This window comes from Temnothorax nylanderi, unplaced genomic scaffold (genome assembly GCF_030848795.1).
Source record: "Temnothorax nylanderi isolate EJ_2023f unplaced genomic scaffold, tnyl_v1.0 TNYL_tig0088_pilon, whole genome shotgun sequence".
In the NCBI taxonomy this organism is placed as follows: domain Eukaryota; kingdom Metazoa; phylum Arthropoda; class Insecta; order Hymenoptera; family Formicidae; genus Temnothorax; species Temnothorax nylanderi.
Genome location: NW_027249150.1, coordinates 772,964 through 780,667, shown reverse-complemented (window position 1 = coordinate 780,667; position 7,704 = coordinate 772,964). Strand labels below are relative to the sequence as shown.

The 7,704-nt window shown below is 44.5% G+C and overlaps 1 long non-coding RNA gene across 1 annotated transcript; it reads left to right on the top strand.

The window, feature by feature from the left end:
- Window positions 1–2,841: 2,841 nt before the first annotated feature.
- Window positions 2,842–7,319, top strand: LOC139774810 (uncharacterized). Its single transcript, XR_011718681.1, has 2 exons — window positions 2,842–3,176; window positions 5,418–7,319. It is a non-coding gene; the product is annotated as an uncharacterized lncRNA (long non-coding RNA).
- The last annotated feature ends 385 nt before the right edge of the window (window positions 7,320–7,704 follow it).

Genomic DNA, 7,704 nt, shown 5'->3' with positions numbered 1-7,704 from the left:
TATTGATCTCAATTCCATCGAGGTTATCTATAACTAGCCGAAAATATGCATGAAGTATAAGTGCAATATTCTATATAAATAATAACTTCAATTCTATTATATATTGCGAGTTCTATTTCCGTGATAGCATTTCGTGCCAAATTTCATCCAAATTGATCAAGGGACTCTGGAAATATTTGCTGGGAAAATAGGACGGATGGACGGAATTGAGAGACAAATGAAAATATCTTAAACGGATGGAAATTTGGTGTATAGATAACATATACTTGCGTTTTGCTCGACACCTTTTTTCTGCGATTAGAACCGCGTTATCCGACGCGAAAATGAACCAAGTAAATTGCGCTTTCCTCATCACGCATCAATCTGGGAGCAAATGAGAATTGCATATTACCCCGTGCTTTTTCAACACGTCCGCCGATTTTCACTTCTCGCGGACGCGGACTAACGGACGGCGGGTCCCAAATTTCCGGACGGCAACCCGTGCAACAGAGGGATTATTTGTAATCCAAGTCGAGGAATTGGACCTTTCCGCCCCGAAGCTTTGTCGTTCCGGGCACCGGACATTTCCGATTTTGATGACAGTCGACGAAGACAAAGGCAACGTTTTCCAAACACCATTCACGTGTTTGCGCGACATCGTTGTGCAAATCTGTTTATACAAGTCTCGGTTTCCGCGCGAGAAAATTCGTGCGAAGTATTAAGCAAAAAGTATCGTAGTTGAGGACATCACAAATAGGATTGATATCGCAATTACATTTTTTTCGTTACCCTCTGTTATAACGCATTCTTTCCTTTCTAAGGAAGATGCTGTTGGCATGCATCTCGCACCTTCGCAACCTTTGACAATCACTTCGTACAGCGCCGATCGCCATAATGCCCGGCGACTCTTCTCTCGTTCTCTCTCTCTCTCTCTCTCTCTCTCTCTCTCTCTCTTTGGAAGCGGGGTTCTCGCATGCCGGAAATTGAAAGTCCGCGACGTGACATCCGGAACGATAGGTCTTCCGCGACCTCCACAGAAACTTCATATTAACGATTTGAGGGGAAAGGAAGACTTTATAGACACATCTCCACGCTCCTGTCTCTCTCTCCTCCTCCTTTCTTTCTTCCGTCGATGTTCCCTTTTTTTTCCTCGCCACGCATTTCGCGACGCTGCAACCCGTCTCCTCTCCGAGACGACGTCGAGTTTCCCATTAAATTTCCCCTGTCCTTCCCCATTCCCTGCCTCACCCACTGTCGATTCGTGCTATCTCGCGGCAACGATCCGCGCGTTATAATCGATTCGGCCTGATTTCGGTTAACTGCCGTCATCCAGAGTTTGGCGGCGCGTCCGAACCCCCGCGAGCAAGCCGCGCCGTAGACGACGTAGTTGCGTCAGCCATCAAACCCCCCGTCGCGTTGCCGAAGCCGCCAGATGAGGGACACGAAGCCTGCGTTTCATCGCGGTTGAAATTATCTCTCGGATTTTCCTCGTTTCTAAATGTATCTCTGTATAATATTATTTGGTGGATCGAATCGGTGATTCGAGTTAACTGATCTTAAATTAGCAATTTGCCTATTGGCCGTTTAAATCGTCAATTTATTTTACAAGAATAGGATAATAATTAAATTTTACGAGAACTAATTTAAAAAATATAGAAGTAAAAGAAGTGAATTCTGAGAATGCATGATTAATGACTGCACGTCATGCTTCTGCATACATTAATAGCATTTAATATTTTAGGACTTTTAGGTCAATTATAAGTTGTCTATTATCAGGATTGAACGTTATAGCAACTCCAGAGACGAGTGGCTCTATTTAATGCTAAACGCAGCGCAATTTTCGTATTACCTCATGTCCCTTGACCGCTCGCCAGCGTCGGCATTAACTCCGCCTGTATGCAACGGATGTCTCGCGAGTAACGACTTATGTATGCTCTCGCAGGGATACTCGTGTGTGCACCTGTGTGTCGCGCAAGGGCTTGAAGGGGGGGGGGGTGCGAAGGGGATGGGAGCTGATTGCGTCCGGCCGAGATGATTGCTTTTCGCGTGACTATGCCGACGCATACAGACGCGCGCGCGCGGGCGCACGTGAGCGCAAACATCGACGGGCGTAAACGTGCGCGCGCGCGCGTATTCACAGGCACGCGGATCGTGCGCGTGTATTCGCGAGCGATTACCTTCGTGCAAGCGAGCGCACGACGTGCGACGTATGGAACGGCGAGAGGGGAGCGTTTCAATATTCCGACAGTTTATCCGTCTGGATCGGTGGACATCGGCTACCGGCGGAAAATCACTTCGATTTTAGTTAACACACCGCCGTTACACGCGCGAAACAACGCGGGATAGTCGCCGGCGGGATAGTTGCATGCGCCGCGATCTTTCTGCGACTTTTCCTTTGAGAATCAGCGAAACTTTTCATCCCGAAGATGAGAGAAGGAAAAGTTACGAGTCCTTGGTCTATATGACTACGTTTGTCGTCATCGTCGCGTTTAATTCCCTCGCGCAAATTCTTCGCGGTTTCGTTAGGAAACAAAAGGATCACTAGTTGTTCTGAAAGCTCCTCTGGCACTTGTTATACTATATTTTTCCGAAATGTATTTTTAACCTTTCAATGAGCGCGTGGGGTGTATTTTACTCCCCACACAGCTTGTAAAAAATAAATATTCTGGACTCATTTCAATACAGAACCGATTATCAAAAAAACATTGAAAATAAAGTTTTAACATGTAAATACTTTAAAATGTGTGCAACAATGAATAATATTAAACGGAAAACAAAAAATATTAATTGATTTTATATGTATAGCATAAATAATGTAGGGTTTAATTTACACCCCACGATTAATAACGATTCGCATAATATCGAAACTTCGAAACGCACGCGTTGACGGATATCGTTCCTCGCAATTTGTCTAACTTGTTTTCGATAAAGTCTGTTTTCAATTCCTCTGCTTTTGTCTCGATTTTCCTAGCTTTACAGTTAGTCTAGGAGCTTATTGTTAGTCGATTCACAGCGGCTCCGAGATTCCTTCACGACAGCTGACACGCGTCGCACTAAATGAGCTCGCTGTACACACCGTGGAGACAATCGTGGATAAGTTGGGCGTCGCGGATAAGACGCTGCATATCCCTGGCGCAGCCTGAAATTGATCCTAATCCGCCTGTTCAATCTCGCTTCCGTCTGCCGGCTCTCCCAAGGTACTTAACACCAAGATGAAGAAGGATCACGCGCGGGAGAGCGAGAAAGAGAGGAAGTGCGGGGAGGGAAAAAAAGGAGCGAGAGAGAGAGAGAGAGAGAGAGAGCTCATTCAATAGAGAGAAGCACAGAAGGAGGTTGCGTTCCTCCAACGAGAGGCACTTATATTCGGAGGAGCATCCGGCGCGCGAGCGATGTCCCGTGCATTATGCATGATACGACGGTGCTTAATGTTCGTCCGAATCGTCTCCCGCTCCGCGTTCCATCAACTCCCCGAGTCCGTCGCGCGATTCCAAATTTTGTCGGGCCGCGGACCACGAAAATGCTAATTGAAGCGTTACCGCAATTACTTTTACAGTTTCTCTCGAAAATCTGTTATTAACTTCCGTCATCCGTCGGAAAGAGGAAAGTTTACCGAGCAATATGGCTGGCTGCGCCTATGGGATTTTAATCGCATACTCAGGTCGCTTCAATGAAATTGGTTTTGCTGATAACATTCTCGACTCCTAATTATGTGCGAATGAGAGAAAGGTATGTGAGAGTTGCATCTTTTATTATATGTATCATTGACGCTATTAATTATCCAATCTCTACTTAATTCTGAAAGAATTTAGATATTTTATTTATAATCTTCGAAGGTAGATCAACGCGCGTTTATTTTATAAACGCAAAATCTCACAAAGCAGAGTATGCAATGTGAGATATTTCTGAATTCAGCGTTACATTAAGAATTATGAAAAATATACGCGTCATATTGCGATTACAGTTGTTATACGAGTGCAATCCCTCGTCGTATCGAAATTCCTTCGGAAAAGTCGTTCGCCATTTGCGCGAAATTGTCACGAAACTGTCACTGCGAAATATATAGGACGGTAGCAGCTTCCTATATGCTCCGCGTAATATCGCGAATCGCCATTGCGAACCATGCTGGTACCATATATTTTTATCTTGGACGCAAATCGCCGGTTGTCATGGAAATCTACCGCGGCCTGAATATCGATATCAACGCACGTCAACGACGCCGACGAAGTAGAATAGCCGCGCGTCGATGCCTAAATCGCGATTTAAAATCTTCGTGCGTTTATCAGAAATACGCATCGAAACGCGCGCCAGATTACCAACGAAAAATCATTTATCAATATAAAACGCGTATCTCTCTGAAAACTAATGAAACTAAAGCCTTTTCCCGGATATATCGATTTTGTTAACACACCCGCGACGTTCCTCTCTCTCTCTCTCTCTTCCTCGCGATGTCGCGAGGCACAATAACTTATTCCGGTAAAACTTGACTCGAAATGACTTGATTTACTTCTGTTCGTTCTGCTATTTCGAGCACGCTTAGAAATTGCAATGTGTCTTGCACCCATTTCGCGACAGTCACGGCTCGATATGTAGGAAATGAAGTGTCCGACCGCTCGTATCTCCCTCTATTTCTCTCTCGCGCGACTTGTAAAATTTCAGGATGTTCGGGTGGCGAGTAAGTTACACGACGGCCCGCGTACGAAACGAACGAATTAATTATTCATGCACGCCCGACGTCCGACGTCCGAACCGGCGCGGCGCGGCGGCGGCGCGCCCGCCACGCCGCGGCCGCCCGCGCCATCGTCGTCGTCATTTCGCAGCGGCAGTGCGCGAATCCGGCGCACCAGCGTTGTTTAGCATGACTATAGCGCGGCGAGTATACCTCTGATACATAAGGAGAACACATTTGCAGCCGCAGACCTACGCCGCGCACCCTTTGTACGAACCGTGTCGACGGACGCGCGGCTTAATGGCTGTAATTAATGCGACACGCGTCCAATCGAAACACCGCGCGTCGACGGGCCGTGACAACGTCTCTTTCGGAATCCACCCGGTCTCGTTTTCGGCGCGATGAGAGACGTAAGACACGGAACACGGAATCCTGTAGCACAACGCTCGACAGGATAGAATCGAATTTTATAAAAGATGCCTGGGAGGAAAGAGATGTCGACGCGAGTTCGCCTATATATATATATATATGTATATGATGCATAGAGGATGCTGCAAGAGAGTATTGTGCGTGTATTTTCTGGTTTGTAAATTCTCCGATCTTTTGTCTGACAAAAATGTCGAGGCGACTTTGTTAGCGAGCTTAATAAGCTCCGACTGATCGCGCGCGGCAACAAGCATATAAAATAAATTGTATTCCGTCTGCAACGAAAATCGCATTGTACGCAACGTCAAGAATATATATTTACATTTGCATTATTATTACGTTTCAGCAATGGACATGGCTATGGGCATTGCCACAACGTTGAAGACGGCGAAAAAACTCAAACAAGAACTGGGTCAACAACTACATATGCAAATCTGCTTTGCATTATTCTCATTTTGCGGTATCTATTAGCAGGACCTCGCGGAATAATCGTCCTGCTGCAAATACATAACCAACACTCTAATCAATCTTGATATTTCAGGTTTCTAATTGGGGAACTAGATAAAATATTTCTATCGGTTCGATATGTAGAAAACTTTTCAGTGACTTAAGAAACCTCGAATCTCTTTATATAAATTTTACTAAGTATTTAATTTGTTAAGCACTACTAACTATTGTCAGCAAAGATTCTACAATTTCTCTCCAAAAATAAATCAAATGGATTATTTTTATAAAGAACTATCGTGAACTATCTTAAGACATTTTTTCCTTCAATATTTTCTGACAATAGTTCGCATAAAATTAAATTGTGTGCATATATAAAAGTAAAAGTAAGAAATGGAGATGGAATATGCGTGGCAGGGATCTGCCAGGCCATCTCGCGTTCTTCATTTTGCCGCGGATTAAACCACGCTCGATATCACGAGATTAAGCGTATGCAGGCGTCCCGGGCTAACTTTACGAGAATCGTTATGGATCAGGTAGGGGACGTGAGCGAGAGTTCCGAAGCAAGCGGTAGCGGAAGTTTCGACGTTAAATGTTTTTTTAACTCCGTATTACTTACAGCGTGAGCGCTCGGCCGCGCGCGCCCATCCGCTCGCGCGCGCACCGTGGTACACGTTAAAAGCGGAAAAGTAATAAAGTCAACTTATAAATATTAAAGTTCCCGGTTGCTTCTGCCGTTTCTTCCGAATACTTAATGTCCGCGCGAAATGAGACGCGGTATACCATCGCGCGCGATTTTATCTCTCCACTTTTTTTTTTACGAATGTAACAAATGCTCAAATTTTTTTGCATTCCCCAGAAGCTCGCTCTGGGCGATACGCTCTTGCCTTTCATAACAGTATACGAGTAATGCAAATATATAGTTTTTTTTTTTACGTGACAAATTCTGTTGTATACTACAATTGAATGAGAGACAAAGGCCGTTATTCATAGTTCGTTTTTATTTAAGATCATCTTAAACACAATCTTAATATGTTACAAACCAATAACAGAGCCGTATTAGCATCTTAAGACATTACCTGAGATGGTCTTGAAATAATAACGGACTATGAATACACGCCAAAGTTTCAAATGTCAGCAAGGAAAATTTTTTCGCGCAAGTGACATATTTCGATGAATCGGCTCTACCAGCGCAAACGACGCGGGCCGGTCTGGCGGAATTAACGAGAGCGCCGCTGCCGAGGATCGCCACTCAAGTTTCTCGCGTTCGAAGAACCGCGACGAGCCCTCACCTTACAAGATCCCATCGATCATCCTCGCCAGGATTCCGGAAGTTACGGGGCGCCAGGGGCACGGCTCGCTCCGTTCGGGAATGCCGAACCGTGCAACGCGATACGGCCGGACGCATTTTAAGTAGCGTAACCGTATCGGTGTCCGATCAGAATCGCGTTTCTCGCGGCGCCGTTCTCTCCGTTGCGATCGTCGGACGAGCTCTTTCTCACCGAGTCACGTTTTTATTTCCACGCTCGATGCCAGACGTCCAATTGAATAATCAATAGCGAAATGCTAATTTTACTCTGAAAATCTCTTGGACGCATCAGGCGGTCTATTATTTTGGTTTGTCGACGTTTTTGCAAGCTTCGTGAACTATAATTATTTTCGGTCGCAAAATGTAGCCGAGGCAAAACGCAAGCGAGATTACTGAAGCAGTTGGTCTTTCAGTAACCACAATCTATAGTTTTTAGTATATATTTTCATTATAATGTCTATTTTACTTTTTAATAAAAAATAATAAATATACTAATACATGTATTTCCACGCAAGGAAAATCCTCATCATCTCTACAACACAAGAACTTTGTAGTTATTTAAGAAAGTTTGTATATAGGCTTTCTGTCACATGTACGAGAATGAATCAATATAATTATTCGCACTCTATTTCTATAATTTATATTTGTACAACAATAGAGAACATACAATTAAATACACCACTTCTTGCACATTTGGTCTGTGGCAAATCGACGACCTCTTAAGGCATCTTTAAGTGAACCAAGTAGATGGTAATTCGAGGGAGCGAGACTTGAACTCGTATCATGCAGAATACTCCAATACCTCGAAACCTAGTTTCTGAAGCGTTTGAACAGCATGGACAGCAGTATGGTAGAAGCGGTGCATAGGTATATGACCGAG